At 46.6% G+C, this 19,621-nt stretch overlaps 1 protein-coding gene across 1 annotated transcript in view; it reads right to left on the bottom strand.

Annotated features, from left to right (window-relative positions):
* AGBL4 (AGBL carboxypeptidase 4) overlaps positions 1-19,621 on the bottom strand; it is a 1,400,873-nt gene that overhangs the window by 188,158 nt on the left and 1,193,094 nt on the right. The gene's annotated exons all lie outside the window — the stretch shown is intronic.

The raw sequence follows: 19,621 nt of genomic DNA on the forward strand, positions 1-19,621 counted from the left end.
TGCTGTGTGCCAGCCCCTGTGCAGGTCGCATCGTATCCTCCAAACCACCCGGGAGGTGGGGGTTCTCTGCACCTGGCCCTTTCCTAATGTTTCCAGCCCCACTGATTGCTGATCTTTGTTTCCACGGGCACAACCCTGCCCTTTCTGCCCTCTCTGCCTTTGCATGGAGTTTACTCCTTAGCAAACTGCGGCTGAATCTCCCTCCTTGCGTTTGCTGAACTGTTGACAGTAGTAGCAGTGATGGTGATAATAACACGGAGCACTGAGCACCCTCAACCCAGGGCTGCACACACATCGGCTCCTTCGCCAGCCCCACTGTGGGCTGGTCAGAGTGGCCAAGGGACTTGCTCAGCACCAGGTCTGTCTCAGGAAGCCCCCAGTGACCGTGGGCAACGCTGACCACATCTGGCCAGGAGGAGGTGTGTGAGACAAGAATATGCCAGGCACGTTCCGGGGCGGCACGCAGACGAGCCTGGCTGGAGCTCAGGGCTTGTGTTTAATAAAAGATTAATGAAATTGTCAAATTGACCTTGTCAGTGTCTGCTCAATCCAATTACGTGGATGTGGCCCCTGTGAATGGGGTTAAAACGGGAGCACACGGGAAAGAGACAGCGCTGCCCAGGAAACCCGGTGGGACAGTCATTCCTGCAGCCCAGCCTGCCAACCCAAGCCCCGCCTAGGACCCACTGCCCACCCTCAGGGCACCGTGTCCCCTTATTCTGGAGGAACAGCGGCTGAGCACCCCGTCTCCACCAGACAAGGGTGTTGGCACTCTTGGCAGAGGCCCATATTCTCTGCACCGCGATGCACCAGGAATGAATCACATGGTGAGGAGTCCTTGAGAAGTCCTTGGTCTGCTGGATGGGGCAGACGTGGAAACAAATACAATTCACCAAATGTGAGCAGTGCTCCGAGAGACAGCAACCCAGGGGAGGCACACTCAGATGGACCTGGCACTCGATGAGTTTCCTGGAAAAGATGTCACCTAAGGGGAGAAGGGGTCCAGGAGCTCACCCAGAAGAGACAGATGGAAAGAGAGCGCGAGGGGAGAACCGTCCTCAGAGCATCAGCCTGGAGGGCCCTGGAGGAGCAAAGCAGCTGGGTCAGTGGGGACTGGGCCAGCAGAAGAGAAGCACAGAGCACTTCAGGGTGCCTGGAGAGGAGGGACTGGTGGGTCACAATACAAGGGGAATGAGGCTCTTCCCTGGGGCCAGAACTTCCCAGAGAATGAGCCTCAAGTGTCCCCCATATGTAGGGATGCTCAGTTGTCTCTGGAAGAGTCCCACAGAGCCTGGCTGGAGGGAAACCTCAAGGTTCTGAGAAGACCCCGAGGAAGATTCTGGGCACAGAGGTCCTGCCCCTGGGCCTTCCGGCCATCCTCCCCCTCGTCTGGGTTTGCTGAGTTCTTCCAACTGAATGGCCCTTCTCAGTCCACTGAGCAGCCTTGCACCCCTTTAACAACTGGACCATCACTATAACACTACAAGATAGACAGTATCATTATTCCCAACTCACCACTGATGAAACTGAGATTTAGGGGGACCAATGCCCCCACCCAAGCCTTGTTCACAATGAGGCAAGACTCATGTCTATTTATCTGAACGAAAATCCTATGCTCATTCTATTACTACCTGGTCACCTTTGAGGGTTTTGCTGTCAAAGGTCTGTATAGTCAAAGCTATGGTTTTTTCCAGTAGTCACGTACAGATGTGAGAGTTGGACCATAAAGGAAGCCGAGTGCTGAAGAGCTGATGCTTTCGCACTGTGGTTCTGGAGAAGACTCGTGAGAGTCCCCTGGACTGCAAGGAGATCAATCCAGTCCATCCTAAAGGAAATCAACCCTGAATATTCATTGGAAGGACTGATGCTGAAGCTCAAACTCCAATACTTTAGCTACCTGATACAAAGAGCTGACTCATTGGAAAAGACCCTGATGCTGGGAAAGATTGAAGGCTAAAGGAGAAGAGGACAGCAGAGGATGAGATGGTTGGAAGACATCACCAACTCAATGGACATAAGTCTGAGCAAATTCCAGGAGATGGTGAAGGACAGGGAAGCCTGGCATGCTATAGTCCATGGGGTCCCAAAGAGTAGGACACAGCCTAGTGACTGGACAACCTCTGAGGGAATGCAAGATGAAGGCTGGATAGCTGGCATGAGCAGTCAGGAGAGACGGCAGATTCTGGGTGGCTCCTCACTAGATAGCCACTACTTGTCTTACTTCATCAGAGGAGAATCCTGCCAACTGCATTTCTAGGGCTCAACAAGGCCCCCAAATGTGAGAACCACATTTGGATGGTGCTTTTCAACAACGTGACTCATGTTCAGCTACAGATTCTTATAGGAACAAGTATTTCTCTGTGGCCCTATCATAGTGCCCATGGGAGGGAAAACCCCCAGTCCCCTCCCAGTGAAGGACATCACCCCCCACCTGCTCAGATAAGCCAGAAACAGGGGAGTCAACACCCAGTGTGTCTCTTCCCCCGCTCCCTTCCTACCAGCAAATCACAGTGGCTTAACCCTGAATATATATATCCATCTGTCCTGCCCTGCCCGCTCCTTCATTCCCAGAACCCCTGCTTTGCTCTGGTTCTTGCAGGGGCCATCCACTCAGCTTCTCCACTGTTTCCCAAGTCCAGTCTCAGCCTATCCCTCTCATCACCTATCATTCCCCCAGAGGGGTCCCTCTGAAACACCACTCTGACCACGTCACTCCTGGGCTCAACACCCTTCACTGACTCCCTGTTGCCTCCTGAAGGCAAAGTCCACATGCCTGTTAAGCAGGCATGTGAGGCCTGCAGGCCTGGGGTCTCTGGCCCCCCATTACTCCACAGGCTTGTTTCTCAGCAGGCCCCACTAGACCCCGCACTTCAGACCCCAAGCTGGACCTCTAGTGTTGCTGAGAAACCACCGAGCTTTTTCAGTCCCTCATTTATTTAACCCCCCTCCACTTCTCCAACTTTGAGCCTCTGTTATATGAGACGTCCTCTTTTCGTCATCGATCTCATGACACTTCATTTGAGGATAATATCCAAACAATGCATCAGGATGGGAGAAACATAAGGTAGCAGAAGAAGACGAGAGTGTGCCCTGGGGTGGGACGCCATGTGTCTGTTCTTCTAGTCGGTGGTGGAGGAGAGCACTTCTAATGAGGGAGACGGAGGCAAAGATCTGGAGAGTCTGGGGGTGGCCCTGTGGATGTCTGCGGGGAGATGGATCCAGGGACCCAGACCTTACCTCCCCCATTCTCCCTGCTTGTGACATCTTAGGCTCCTCCTGAGAATCAGCTCAGCCATCACCTCCTCTAAGACACCAAGGGTGATCGACCAGCCCTTCCTCTAAGCCCCTGCAGTGCCCCACGTGACTGCAGGCCCAGCTCTGTAACACTGAGATGCTCCGGTTTTCTCTCTACTCATTCCCCTATTCGTTCATTTGTCCATTCATTCATTTCTTGAATGAAAACTGCTTGACTAGCCCCCAGGGGCCAGTCCCTGTGTTGGAACGTGGAATGCATCTGTCACTCCCCTACCCCATTGCCCAGGAGCTCCTGGGAGGCAGAGAGGCACTCTGCTGCCCCACCTCACTGTCCCTGCGCTGGCACAGCACCTGGCCCCAAACAGCTTTGGTGAGTATTTGCTGACTGAATCAACATTTCAGATCATTTTATTGGAATACTTCAGAGTAAATTTGGACACAGGCATTCCCCTACTCAAGAGTAATTTAGTAACCGCAAATGCCTTAACACAGTGGGGAGGTAAAAAGAAGGTGTGCATGTACCTTATTGCTACAGGTGAAATAAATGGCATTTTTAATAAAGTGTCCCCATACAGCATATAGAATATGGCCTCATGATGGAATAAATATCGGCTGAAATTATTCATTGCAAAGCATACATTTTCTGGTCTTTCAGTTATTAAATTTAATCACTTTTGAGCTGTGGCCCTACGCTTCTTCCTAGAGGCAGGTACACTTTTGATTAAAATGTGGGCCCCAGAGCACTTTCACGGGGGAAGGCTGAGCTATGTCCCCAGAGGAGCTGCAGTGGAGCACGCAAACGGAATGACAGGGCCAAGGCAAGCGCCACAATTTGCTTCTCTCTTGATGGACGTATTTATCCCCAGACAGAGTGCACGCAGTCACGGCGTATGGAAATCTCACAATTAAGGCAAAGTCTAATTAGAGACTGCATATTCAAAATACAAAGGGACCTCTGAATGGCAGCCACTCTAGTGGGCTCTGAAACGTGATTATCTCTCTCTGCTCCCTGCTTCAGCCAGTAGTCGACTGAATTACAGGAAGGGGCGGCGGGTGCAACTTGCTGCCCTAATGGATTTTCTGGGGATGGCTCTGCCTTCACAGCCCATGGAGACACCTAGGTCCTTGGAGAGGAGCACAGGTTTGGGGATCTACCAGACTGGGATTTGAAATTGCCTTGGCCCATGATCGGGCTTCCCTGGAGGCTCAGATGGTAAAGAATCTGCCTGTAATGCAAGAGACCAGGATTCAGTCTCTGGGTTGGGAAGATCCCCTGGAGAAGGGAATAGCTACCCACTGCTGTATTCTTGCCTGGAGAATTCCATGGACAGAGGAGCCTGATGAGCTACTGTTCACAGGGGTCACAAAGAGTCAGGTACAGCTGAGTGGCTCCTACTTTCACGTCACTTTCTGCCCATGATTACCGCTCCAGCCTCAGCATCCTTGTCTTCCTAATGGGCGTGGTGACAAGCACCTCATAGGGCCATGGAAGGATCAAGTAAGGCTATTATAGGGATGGAGTTCTGAGAGGTCATTCACCAGATTGGGTCACATACACAGCCTTTGCCCCAGACCTGTCCATGCAGGTGAGAGGATGCCCTGCTTGGGACCAGAGTGGAGAGCCTAGAGGGTGGAGATGGTCTCTTGTTACTTTATCCTTCACCTTCACCCTTCATCTACTCGACCCAAGACAGGCTTCCACACCTTTCTCTCCTTAAGTACCCGACGCTGCTCCAAGTAATCAACTTTATGTGTCCACAGAGGGTGCACACCAGGGGTGAGCTGCTTCCTCTCATTCCAAACAGTCCTCTAAGCACAGGCGGCCTGTGGATCAGGGATAAGGCACTGTTAGCAAGGCTGGCTAAATCCAGAGTTCTGGCCTGGGGTCAGCAATGCTCCTTGGGGTCAAGAGATGAATTAGAAACTGTCCTGCCCTCAAAGAAGTCACAGTCTACTCAGGAAGACAGACAGGAAAAGAGCACAGAAGTGTGTGACGTCAGTTTACATCCCGACAACATCTTACAGTTCAAAATGCCTTTGAGGACTTCCCTGGCAGTCCAGTGGTTAAGAATCTGCCTGCCAATGCAGGAGACACTGGGTTCGATCCCTGGTCAGGGAAGATTCCACACGCTGTGGGGCAACTATGCCCAGGTACCACAGCTACTGAGACTGCGTGCCTAGAGTCCATGCTCCACCAAGAAGCGACTGCAGTGAGAAGCCTGAGCACCGCACTGGAGAGTAGTTTCTCCTGCTCGCGGAAACTAGAGAAAGCTCCAGTATGTAGCTTGTGTAGCGACGAAGACCCAGTTCAGCTAATAAATAAATAATTAATTAATTAAAGAGAGAAAATGCCTTCAATTGATCCCTTGTTTAATCTTCCCATGAGTCTGTGGAGGGGAGTTAATGCCAAGCCCCAGAGGACTCAAAGCATCAGGCCAGATCTACACTCCAGGTACCTGGTGTGTGTCACAAACCCCACTCCCATTACCCTCCCAGGAGAAATAATTGTATGGAACTTTTTTTTTACTTTCTGCTCTTTTCTTTTGATGTCTTTTTTGTTTGATTGTTTTGAATAGTTAAGATCAGAAGCATCTTTTGCACTCTTTCCCAGCCCCCACTGCCCTGATATGCCGGGCTGTATTTTTCCTGCCCAAGTTTTCAGACTATGCCTGCACACTCGTCTGTCCATAAAAAACCTATAGTATCATTTTGCATTATTTAGGATATTACATACATAACCTCAAACTTTTCAGTTCCATTCCACCACTTGCTTTTCTGACTTCACATTATGTTTTTGGGATTTATTTATGTGATCCATAGAGATCTGGCTCATTGTTTGCTATATATTTCACTCTAAGAAGAAAATCGGCATATATGTATGCGTGGTGTGTGTGTGTGTTTGTGCACGTGTGTGCACATGTGCATACACACGTGCACAATTAACCTGTTGTTTGACATTGGTTTCCACTCCTTCTACCATCCCACGTTGCTTTACAAGGAAGTTTTGCACATGAAGGTGAACTTTGAACATGGCTAGACTCCGACCTGGGGAGGAGGAACACTCCTCTTGGCCACATGGGCAGGGTCTGGCACCCAGCCGGCTCCATCAGTGCTGATTACTGGAAGGCATGGAGGCTGTGATGAAAGAACAGTGGACTTGGTCTCAGAAGGACCTGGATTTGAATCTTGATCCTCTCACTTACTAGCTGTGTGATTCTGCACAAAAATTCTAACCTCTCTGGCTGCAGCGTCCTTATCAGGAGAAATAAAGAGTAACACTAAATCCCTAATATTCTTGTTGTAATGATGAGTTACATGAAGTCTTCAGTGTGGATCCTAACATACAGGAGGGGCTCAAGAACATTAATGGAAAGATCCCTGATCCCAGGCAGATGGGAGAGGCATTGAAGGACTACTGTCAGCTTCCTTCTCACTCTGAATAAGGAAGTCCAGGTCAAATGCTCAATCTTAAAAACAAAAGAAAAATGAAAAAGAATGAAAGAGAAAGAAAGAAAACAAGCCATTTTAAAGTCATAATTTGAAACCCAGGAAGCTACCTCCAAATCTGGCTGGGTTTCTTTCCCATCTGTGCCTTTGACTGGCTGACACTGGCAATCTGGAGAGGGTGTACTTGGTCTTGGACCAGGCCCCCTAAAGGGCAGCCCCAATCCTACAAAGGCCACCTGTCCTCCTGGGCCCCATGGGAAGCAGCACTAGGCTGGGCTGCTGCTGCTGCTAAGTCACTAAAGGGTTAAATCTCTTCCTCCCTTAAGAGACTTGAACCAATGAGGTTTTCTGCATAAACGGCCTATAAACATCCCCCGAATCTCCTGAGCTCAGAAAAGTGCACGAGTCAGCAAAATGAAAATAATTTAAAGGGCCATTGGGAGGAAGAACTCCAGCCTCCCTCCTGCGAACACTGATAATCTCTCAGTAACGGTTCACATTTTTCACACTCAGGGCCAGGAATTGCCCCCACCCCAGTGTTGAGAAGGGATGTATCCCAGGCTGAGATCTGCTGCCTCATGGGAGGGAGGGGAAGGGGGAACAGAAGGACATCAGGGACCCACCTCCCCATCACGATGCTGCGAGGCCACGGGGGCTTCAGAGGCTGGTGGAGCAGGCACAGTCATGCATGCATTATAGCTAAGACACTAAGACTCACAGGAAGGAAGTGCCAGGCCCACCCACAGCACAGACCAGTGAGATGCTCTTGACTGAGTGCATAGTCCTCTTTGCTTTTATCATGCGAGAGGGAGGGCAGCACCTGTTGATGAGTACCTAATACATGCCTGCCATGTGTGCAGCGTTCTATGCAACAGCCCTAAAATGCTGTTATTCATTTTCCATACCTGATAAATCTGAGGACCACGAGGTCGAGTACCATGCTCAAGGTCATGCCCCTGAAAAGCTGTGGAGGAAAGCTCCAAACCTGTAGCCTCGGTTCATACCCACACCGTTTCCTTGGCACCAAGGAAATGTTCAGGGATGACCTGATACGAGACAAATACAGGCCTGCAATCCGCACCCCGTCCCCGGACACATCTCATCTCCCCCCTCTCCTGGATGGAGGTCTGCCAACTCTCCATGAGCTGAGTCCCCACCAGGGCCTGCACAGAGCGGGTCCACTCCCCATGTGGATGGCTGCAGGGTGCTGCTCACAGCTGATTCCCACCTGGCAGTGCCAACACTTCAAGAGGAAGGAACGTGGGCACCCTCCCCTCACCACCTCTCACCTGGGTTATTCCACAAACACCCTTGTCTCCTCTCCCTCCCTCCACCCCAGTCACCACACTGTGGCCAGCAGGAGGATCCTTCAGCACCTGAACTTGGTCCCCAGAGCCCAGCACCTCAGCCTGGGACCAAGGCGCTCCCAGGATCCCAACCCTGCCCACCTTGCCAGGGGCTCCCTCAATATCAACCTCATCTCCACGCCTTCAAACACCTACCTTCTTCTACCTCTTGCCCCTGTTCACGTTACACAGTGCTATGTGTCACCTACCGTTTTAAGTGCTTAACAGAAATTAACTTAATGCTTACAGGAACTGAAATTTCCATTTTATGGAGAAAGGAACTGAAGCCCAAACTGAATAAATAACTTGCCCAAGGTCACAGAGCTGTTAAGTGGTATATCCCCGAGTCAGACCCAAGCAGTGTGAGGTCAGATTTCTCAGATTTGACCTCTGCCAAATCCTTTCCTCCTTTCTTGACCTGATGACAGTCTATCCTAGGGGAACAAGACCAAGAAGGTCTCATAACACCCTCTGAAGGACTTTTTTCATCCCCCAAGTTCTTAAACCCTCAGGCAGAAAGAATGGCTTTGGTCTCTGGTTCCCCACAGCTCTGGTCATCAGGGGCCAGGATTCTAGGCGGCACTCCATTTCATCAGCACCTGACTCTGTGCCTGGCCTGGGACTCAGAGATGAACACACAGTGGTCCTGCCTTGGATGTACAATGACAATGCAGGCTGACAAGACCAACAGAGGGCATGAGACAGTGCCACAGAGCAGGGGAAGGCGGCCCCACCTGGGCCAGGGAGGGAGCCTGAAGACTTCCTGGAGGAAGAAGAAGGAGGTGGTCATGGACCAGAGGAAGCTGGGAAGGTTCACACAGAAGAAACAGCTTCTGTCCACGAGTGATCTAAGTTAACACATATCATGGTCCCGAAGACACCAGGCAGTGGAGCCACTCCAGCTTCCTTGCCAGTCCCGGCTCCTCCTGGTCACAGCTGTGCCATCTTGGGTCAGTTATTCAACCTCTGTAAGTCAGTTTCCTCATCTGTGACAAGCAGGTGGTCACAGTGTCTGCTTCCCAAGGTTGTGTGAGAGACTGAGCGCCATAGTAAGTGCTCAGTAAATCCTAGTTAATTACACAAGTATCGTCCATGTCTCATCTCCTGCACCTAGCATGCAGTGAGGGCTCCGCAAAGGGGTACAGAGATGCATTTACACGGTCCGGCCTTCAGTTTGCTGACAGTCTCAGGGACAGAGACAGCTAGACAGACACTACAATAAAATGCTCTGAGTGTTAAGATGCTGGGGAGACTGGGACTGGGAGATAAGGAAGGGAGAGATTTGGAAAACTATCGAAGGGAAGGAGTCCTTCTAGGAAGTGGCGGAAAAATGTCCTTAGAGGAAATATGGGAGCTGAGTCTTCAAGCCAGGGGAGGATAGGTTTGCCGTAGTTAATGACCCAGGCAGGAATAAATGCCCATCTTGAGATAAAAGTGAGGCTCCAGGGAGACAGGACAGATTTAATGCCCCACACTTCTCACACTCCTTAGATACCTCCACTCCTGTGCAGGGGCTTCCTTGGTGGCTCAGACAGTAAAGAATCTGCTGCAATGCAGGAGATCTGGCTTCAGTCCTTGGATTGGGAAGATCCCCTGGAGAAGGGAATGGCTACCCACTTTAGGATTCTTGTCTGGAGAATTCTGTGGACAGAGGAGCCTCGTGGGCTACAGTCCCTGGGGTCACAAAGAGTCAGACATGATTGAACGACTAACACTTTCACTTCACTTTCAATCCTATGGCAGGGGTCCTGGGCAGGGCTTCCTACCCAGGGCTGATCTCAGCTTCTCCATGAAGCTTCCCCAGGCACACCACTTCTCCCTGCCACATACTCAATCTGCCTCCCCTGGCCTACTTTTTCTTTTTTTCATGGCACTTATCACCTTCTACATTCTCTTACTGACTAAGTTTACTGTGAATCTTCCCACCCATCTCATTCCACTCCCACTAAAGTTTAAGTTTTTCTGTGTTTGTCTTCACTGATATGTCTCGGGCATTTAGACTAGTGACAGACACTTAGTAGATATTCAGATATTTGTGAAATGACTGGATGATTCCATAATTACTCATGGGGGAACTTCCAGATATAGATGTTGGTGAAGTTAGAATATTGAATCTCTCTCCCCATTAGCTAAAAGAAATGGAAACATGACCAGATCCTTGGGTACCAGATCACACATGGCCAAAAAAGTGCATTCTGGGATGGTGGAAAGGGTTTGGAGCCGCAGTTGAGATGTGACTTCCTGGTTGGACCCAACCAGCAGTGCCTCTTGGACTGCTGGGAAGACTCGGTATTCACCATGTGTAAGATGAGCGAGGTGAGAGATGGACTGACAGACAAATCATTTCCTCGTGGCCATTCTCACCCTTATGGTATAAACTCAACTGTCACATCTTAGAGGTCTTCCCTGATTACGCGTAGGTAGAAGAGCCCTCGGAGAAAACAATGGCATCCCACTCCAGTACTCTTACCTAGAAAATCTCATGGACAGGGGAGCCTGGTGGACTGTAGTCCATGGGGTCTCAAAGAGTCGGACACGACTGAAGCGACTTAGCAGCAGGAGCAGCAGCAGAAGAAGAGTCCTAGTTGTGAGAATAATCCAGCTCAGAGAAGGTAATCGGTGAGGAAAAGTGGGGTCTTTAGTGGAGGACCACATGGTCCTTTTCTTTTCACTGCAATACTTTGGCCACCTCACGCGATGAGTTGACTCACTGGAAAAGACTCTGATGCTTGGAAGGGTTGGGGGCGGGAGGAGAAGGGGACGACCGAGAATGAGATGGCTGGATGGCATCATCGACTCTGTGGACAAGAGTTTGAATGAACTCCGGGAGTTGGTGATGGACAGGGAGGCCTGGCGTGCTGTGATTCATGGGGTCGCGGAGAGTCGGACACGACTGAGCGACTGAACTGAACTGAACTGACTGAAACATTATTATTAATAACTTGGTGAAGATACAAAAGATCATATTTATGTACTATAAAACTGGGAGGAAGAATAAAGCATAAAATGAAATTCCTTAAGAATCTCAAACATGCCCACATATGTACTGACAATTCACATAGGAAGACGTTGATAAAGTACTTTTGTATAGAAAGCGAACTTTCCAAACTTCTTTAAAAATTCCAAACATTGGTGAAGTTGTGAGAAACTGGCACATGCACGTCCACCCTGCTGAGACACGGCTTAACCTTTTGGAGAGCAATACAATAAGCATAGATATAACAACATAGGAAAGACTGTGAAAAGGTTCTTGCCCTTTAACCCAATTAGCTCACTTCTGGAAATTAAAGAAACAAACAACTATAAATGATCATGACAGCATGATCTCTAATAGTAAGAAACTAGAGACAACAAAAAGTACAGTGAAGAGATAAGAAGGTAATTGTAGCCCAGTGCCTGGAAGGGTATTAAAATGGTAGCTACACACACCAGGCAGCAGAGGGGGAAATGTCTGCCATATGACGTTAAATGAACAAGGCAGGATCCTGGGAGGCTGGCTGACTGCCATGAGCAAAGAGGTGCTTCCTTGGACAGACAGGAGGGGCGCCTAGCAGTGAACGCGCAGTTGGACCAGGTTTTGGGGATTATGGCTGCATTTTCGTTTTTGGCTTTGGCTTTCCTTAAATTTTGTTTTGTATTTTAAACACAAATGGAAAAGAAGATCTCAACCAGCTGGAATGTTGGGCCAAAACCAATAAGATGAAATGGAACTGGGATGCATGCAAGATCCTGTATTTCATTTCAGAAATATATTTAAGAACACATGATTGAGGTGAGGAGGGTATACATAGCTGCTAAGCTGAAGAAGGGAAGAAAAAAAGGGAACAAGAAGAACCACATTTACTACGGCCCAGAACTGGGAGAGTGAGGGCTGTAGGTTTGGAACCGCAGGCCAGTACTGTTACTGAAACAACTGCATAACAGATAAGGTGACTGGGGCTATCACTAAAGATGCAAATTCAAGGTCAGGACACACTAATAGAGACATGCCATTCAGGAGCCAGAAATGACAACTGGCTCCTAGTTAGGACTGGTCAGACCCTTTCCAGAGCATCTAGTCCTGAACCCCAGGTTTAGTGGCACATCAGTAAAAGAGCAATGTGGATGATCTGAGTTCTTAGGATTAGGGAACTAAGAGCTACTGTGCCAGGGCACTACTTACATCTTATTATACAGCTCTACATACAGCCCTGTGAGACAGGTATCATGGAACAGCCTGTCTAACTCAGTGAAACTATGAGCCATGCCGTGTAGGGCCACCCAAGACAGACGGGTCATGGTGGAGAGTTCTGACAAAATGTGGTGCATTGGAGAAGGAAATGGCAAACCACTTCAGTATTCTTGCCTCGAGAACCCCACGAACAGTATGAAAAGGCAAAGAGATAGGACACTGAAAGATGAACTCTCCAGATTGGTAGGGGCCCAAAATGCTACTGGAGATCAGTGAAGAAATAACTCCAGAAAGAACGAAGAGACAGAGCCAAAGCAAAACAACACCTAGTTGTGGATGTGACTGGTGATGGAAGTAAAGCCTGATGCTATAAAGAACAATATTGCATAGGAATCTGGAGTTATGTCCATGAATCAAGGCAAACTGGAAGTGGTCAAACAGAAGATGGCAAGAGTGAACGTTGACATTTTAGCAATCAGTGAACTAAAATGGACTGGAATGTTTGAATTTAACTCAGATCTCTATTATATCTACTACTGTGGGCAAGAATCCCTTCGAAGATGGAGTAGCCCTCAGAGTCAACAAAAGAGTCCGAAATGCAGTACTTGGATGCAATCTCAAAAACGACAGAATGATCTCTGTTCATTTCCAAGGCAAACCATTCATTATCATTCAATATCACGGTAATCCAAGTCTATGCTCCGACCAGAAATGCTGAAGAAGCTGAACGGTTCTATGAAGACCTACAAGACCTCCTAGAACTAACACCCCCAAAAGATGTCCTTTTCATTATAGGGGACTGGAATGCAAAAGTAGGAAGTCAAGAAATACCTGGAGTAACAGGCAAATTTGGTCTTAGAGTACAGAATGAAGCAGGGCAAAGGCTAACAGAGTTTTCCCAAGAGAATGCACTGGTCATAGCAAACACCCTCTTCCAACAACACAAGAGAAGACTCTACACATGGACATCACCAGATGGTCAATACCGAAATCAGATTGATTACATTCTTTGCAACCAAAGATGGGGAAGCTCTATACAGTCAGCAAAAACAAGACCGGGAGCTGACTATGGCTCAGATCATGAACCCCTTATTGCCAAATTCAGACTGAAATTGAAGAAAGTAGGGAAAATCAATAGACCATTCAGGTATGACCTAAATCAAATACCTTATGATTATACAATGGAAGTGAGAAGTAGATTCAAGAGATTAGATCTGATAGACAGAGTGCCTGATGAACTATGGATGGAGGTTCATGACACAGTATAGGAGACAGGGATCAAGACCATCCCCAAGGAAAAAAAAATGCAAAAAAGAAAAATGGTTGTCTGAGGAGGCCTTACAAATAGCTGAGAAAAGAAGAGAAGCAAAAGGCAAAGGAGAAAAGGAAAGACATACCCATTTGAATGCAGAGTTCCAAAGAATAGCAAGGAGAGATGAGGAAGCCTTCCTCAGCGATCAATGCAAAGAAACAGAAGAAAACAATAGAATGGGAAAGACTAGAGATCTCTTCAAGAAAATCGGAGATACCAAGGGAATATTTCATGCAAAGATGGGCTCAATAAAGGACAGAAATGGTATGGACCTAACAGAAGCAGAAGATATTAAGAAGAGGTGGCAAGAATACACAGAACTATACAAAAAAAGATCTTCATGACCCAGAAAACCATAATGGTGTAATCACTCACTTAGAGCCAGACATCCTGGAATACTAAGTCAAGTGGGTCTTAGGAAGCATCGCTATGAACAAAGCTAGTGGAGGTGATGGAATTCCAGTTGAACTATTTAAAATCCTAAAAGATGAACCTGTGAATGTGCTGCACTCAATATGCCATCAGATTTGGAAAACTCGGCAGTGGCCACAGGACTTGAAAAGGTCAGTTTTCATTCCAATCTCAAAGAAAGGCAAAGCCAAAGAATGTTCAAAGTACTGCACATCTGCACTCATCTCACATGCTAGCAAAGTAATGCTCAAAATTCTCCAAGCCAGGCTTCAACAGTATGTGAACTGTGAACTTCCAGATGTTCAAGCTGGATTTAGAAAAGGCAGAGGAACCAAAGATCAAATTGTCAATATCCGCTGGATCATTGAAAAAGAGAGTTCCAGAAAAACATCTACTTCTGCTTTATTGACTACGCCAAGGCCTTTGACTGTGTGGATCGCAACAAACTGTGGAAAATTCTTCAAGAGATGGGAATCCCAGACCACCTGACCTGCCTCTTGAGAAGTATGCATGCAGGTCAGGAAGCAACAGAACTGGTCATGGAACAACAGACTGGTTCCAAATCTAGAAGGGAGTACGTCAAGGCTGTATATTGTCACCCAGTTTATTTAACTTATATGCAGAGTACATCATGTGAAATGTTGGGCTGGATGAAGCACAAGCTGGAATCAAGATTGCCAGGAGAAATATCAATAACCTCAGATAGGCAGATAACACCACCCTTATGGCAGAAAGCGAAGAAGAACTAAAGATCCTCTTGATGAAAGTGAAAGAGGAGAGTGAAAAAGTTGGCTTAAATCTCAACATTCAGAAAATCATGGCATCTGGTCCCATCACTTCATGGGAATAGATGTGGAAATAATGGAAACAGTGACAGACTTTATTTTCTTGGGCTCCAAAATCACTGCAGATGGTGACTGCAGTCATGAAATTAAAAGACACTTGCTCCTTAGAAGAAACACTATGACCAATCTAGACAACACATTAAAAAGCAGAGACATTACTTTGCCAACAAAGGTCCATCAAGTCAAGGCTATGGTTTTTCCAGTAGTCATATATGGATGTGAGAGTTGGACTATAAAGAAAGCTGAGCACTGAAGAATTGTTGCTTTTGAGCTGTGTTGTTGGAGAAGACTCTTGGGAGTCCCTTGGACTGCAAGGAGATCCAACCAATCCATCCTAAAGGAGATCAGTCCTGAATATTCATTGGAAGGACTGATGGTGAAGCTAAAACTCCAATGCATTGGCCACCTGGTGTGAAGAACTGACTCATTTGAAAAGACCCTGATGCTGGGAAAGAGTGAAGGCAGGAGGAGAAGGGGATGACGGAGGATGAGATGTTTGGATGGCGACACGGACTCAATGGACATGAGTTTGAGTAAACTCTGGGAGTTGGTGATGGACAGGGAGGCCCAACGTGCTGCAGTCCATGGCATCGCAGTCAGACACAATGCAGTGACTGAACTGACTGAACTGAGACAGGTATCAGAGTCTCATTTTTAAGATGAGAAAACTAAAGCTAAGGGAGATTGAGAACTTTTTCAAAGTCACATACTCATAAATAGCAGTCCAGATTTGAACACAAGTCTGTCTAAATCCAGAGTGTTCACTTTTTTTTTTTAATTCTTTGATTTCCGGGCATCACTTTTATTTTGACAATGATTATTACCATGCCTGCATTTTATTCTGGTATTCTTCTTTTTAAAAAAATATTTTGGCTACACTGCACAGCATGTGGGATCCTAGTTCCCTGACCAGGGACTGAACCCACATCTTCTGCATTAGGAGCACAGAGCCTTAACCACTGGACTGCCAGAGAAATCCCCAGAGTCCTCATATTTCCTGTCCAACCTTCCCTAGGTGGGAAATGGCAGAACGGAATTCGAGCTATTGATTAGTCCATGAAGAAACAAGATTGCCTCCTTCAACTCTTCAGAGGGTTATGAGCAGAAGCATTCTGCATGACTTTAGAGGAGAGAATTTGAGTGGCCTCAGAAGTCTCAGTCAAGTAGATTTTTAGTTTAACAGAAAAACTCCTTAGTGATGGCAATAATTGGATGGACTCTTTCATAGGAAGATGAATTCTCCATGCCTGGAGGAATTCCAGCACAGTCCGGAAAGGCATTTGCTTTCAGTAAAGAGGAGATCTGGATGGAGGACCTTGACGTTCACTTTTGACCCTTAGGTTCCATGAGCCTATGAAGCTGCTTGGCAGAAACTGATTCATCTCTTCAATAGAAGTAATGAAAAGATCTGTTGATATGTCTATTTGCAGATATAAAAGTAAAAATATGCCCAAGGTAAACAAACACATTGATCCAGAGAAAGCTATATACAGAAAATGAAATGAATTCTGCTGGAAATTCTAACACGTTTAGGTTTCAGTTTGTATAAACAAGAAACCAAATTCTGGAGAGATGTGCAGACTCAGAAATAATCAAAGGAATTAGAATGAGGTACTGATTTTCACTGTTAGTTTGGCAAAACAATTTAAAAACATGGTCATGCCCATTATACGTATCAAGAATGATAAAACTTGCTATTCCTTTTGACCCAGGTAAAATGAACCTAAGAAAATGACAGAAAATATAAAGGGGAAATCTAGGCACACAAAAATCTTCATAGATGTTTTATTTATAAACAACCTAAAAATTCAAGGAAGGGCAATGGGCTGGCTAGTGGCAGGGTGGAGGCTGAGGTGGGCGAATAAAGCTGGAGGGTGGACTGTGAGCCTAGTTGCCCAGCACAGGGAAAAGTCCATGAGTACTGAGCACTGTGGGACGAGCACAGGATGTCTGGGGGGCCAAAGGCAGGTCTGAAGGCCAAGGTCACCGTGTAAGAGGTCAGAGCAGGTCAGAGACAGGATAGGCACACACACAGGTGAGGACTGAAGGCGTGTGAGGAGAGGAAAGCCAACATTAGCACTGGTGGCCATTCATCCACTCTCGCTGGGGTACCTTAATTACATCCTCAGTCCTCCTGACAACCCCCAAACTAGATACTACTTTGTCTAGTTTACCGATGAAGCCAGTGTTCAGAAAGCTGCAGGAACTCACCTCAAGTGAGGCACCAGGTGTTAGAGTTGGGACCTGACCTCAATGCATTGAACTTCTAAACTCAAGCTCATTCCATCACTGCATTGGACCCAAGTATGCAGAGAGGCCTTCCGTGTACTGGCAGCCCTGTGGGTTGGACCCACAGCTGGCTAGGTGGCTTACCTCACTGTAACTTGGTGTCCATTCACTGGGTAGATGTCCGAACTGATGCCTATACATTTCATGGAGGATCAGGGAAATATGTTAAACAGAAGGGGAAGGATATAAACTTGACCATATGCTATGACCACAGGTATGTAAAATACACATTTATGCTCTTGATCGAAGGACAAGAAGAAATTCATCACAATGCTTGCATCTGTGCAATATGGAATGTTTCCCCTATTTTCCCAAAGGTTTCTATAAAGTGGTTTTCATTTCTTCATAATTTCTAAAAAAAGTCATAATTTAGAAATGCATCTAAGAAACCCATGGGCACAGAACAGTCATTAATACTGTCATTTACCTCATCTAGAAAGTAAAAATAAGCTACATCTTTCTGTTTGCTCTGGCAACAGAGAACTTGTGACTGGGGCTTCTGAAGACAGGGCTCAAACCTCATCAATTCAGGCTCTGTCAACTCAGGAGTGACTGGTCTGTCCTCCACACTCACTGGCTTGTCACAGGAAGCAAAAGGAAGAATCAAAGTGTAAAAGCAAGGGAATATCATTGATGCCTACACTGAAAGTCACCTTCTGCATCATGTCCACAGCATTTGGTGAGCACGGAAGTGTAACTTTGGACAAAGTTTGTGGCAAATCCTCAGCTATTTAAGAGGAAATTTATTCTCAGTTTCAAATATTGCCAGGCACTTTAGATGGCGCATGTCTTTTTACTTAGCAAACATTCTTGCTCCTTTGTTAAAGCATGACTTCTAATGAGTCTACTAGGCTGGTGTTATTCAAAACTGGTTTGGAGTGTGGTGTGCATGTTCAGTCATATCCAACTCTTTGTGACCCCCTGGACTGTAGCCAGCTAGGCTCCTCTGTCCATGGCATTTCCCAGGCAAGAATACTGGAGTGGGTTGCCATTTCCTACCCAGGGAATCTTCCCAACCCAGGGATAGAACCTGTATCTCCTGCATTGGCAGGTGGATTCTTTACCACTGAGCCACTGGAGCAGATAATGGCAGTAATGTTAAAATACATGTTTCCAGCTCTATCCCAGATCTACTGAATCCAGCTCTCTAAACCAAAGACCAGGAATCTGTATTTTAAGTACCTCAGCAAATTCTTAAGATTGGGCAAGTTTGGGAAACTCCCTGCTACACGAAATGAACTTGAGCTTTGTGTATGCATTTGAATGTAATGAAACTGTACTATCATTTCCCATCTCTCCAAATGGCCTGAATTAATGAGACCAATTTCCATTGATTGGTTACTGATGTTGGGACTCTCCTAAACATGCTCTGAGATTACATGGCTAGATTCTCAGCCCAGACCCATAATATTCCCCTCAGTTTTCAATGGAAGTAAAAGGGCAGATTTTGCCCAGCTCTGGATTCTGACTCAGCTCCACTGCTGACAAGTCTGAGACCCTGACCAAAAACGTTTTCTGAGACCATTTCCTCTTTAGTATAAGAACAGTGGCCCTGCCCTCATATAAGAGTCACAGTGCATCAGGTATACAATAGGTGCTCAAAAAGTCTCAGTCTAACTAGGGTATAGTTAGACTGAGACTAACACCTGCCCCACCCATCCAGATTCCCCGTCAGAAACAGCTCTTAAGTCCCTTCTTGTCACATCCATGTCTGATTTTATTCTGCCTGACAAGCTAAGGATCAGTAACATCTGCATGGCTCTTTGAGACTCATTTCCCAGATATTATCTAGATTACTTTCCACAACAGTGCTGAGTTAGGAATCATTACCTCCACTTTAGAAAAAATGAGCTCCAGAGGGTCAAGTGACCTTCCAAAAAGTGGTAAAGTCACGATGTGAACTCAGACCCCACAGTCTTTCACAACCCTGTTCTGTCTCTGATGTATAAGCTGTACATTACCAAAAGCACTTCCACGTCACAGCATTTTAAACATGTATTTCCATGACTCTCAACACATTCTCAACCTTAAAGTACCTTTAAGCAGGTATCATATTAGTCTGTGTAGGGAAATACATGGAGCCTCTCAGTGTTTGTCATGCTTAGGGAGGAGAGGGGATAAGCTCAAATATGATGTACGCTTTTCCCCAGCCTCTCATGCATTCCACACTACTAATGTCCAAGCTGCCCCGCCATTTAAATGAACACATTTTAATAACAAGTATTTACTGAATTCTACTAAGTGTCACAAACTCTACTTACTTAATTAACTTATGCTAGACACTTAGAAAAGTCTTGGCACATATTAAGTATCTGTTATTGTTGTTATTATTATTTAATTATCCACATAGCCTGTGTGGTATGCATTATTTTCCTCATTGTAGCGGCAAGGACTTTGAGAAGTTAAGTGCATGGTCCAAGATCACATTGCTAGTCTGTGGAGAGCTGGGAAAACACCATAAAAGGAAATTCACACTTATACAACCTATTAGCAAGTATATAATATTTCACATTAGAATTATTTTATGTACTAAAATAAAACTTCT

Source organism: Moschus berezovskii, chromosome 4 (assembly GCF_049115385.1).
Source record: "Moschus berezovskii isolate FMDL1 chromosome 4, NW_MosBer_1.0, whole genome shotgun sequence".
Lineage (NCBI taxonomy): Eukaryota > Metazoa > Chordata > Mammalia > Artiodactyla > Moschidae > Moschus > Moschus berezovskii.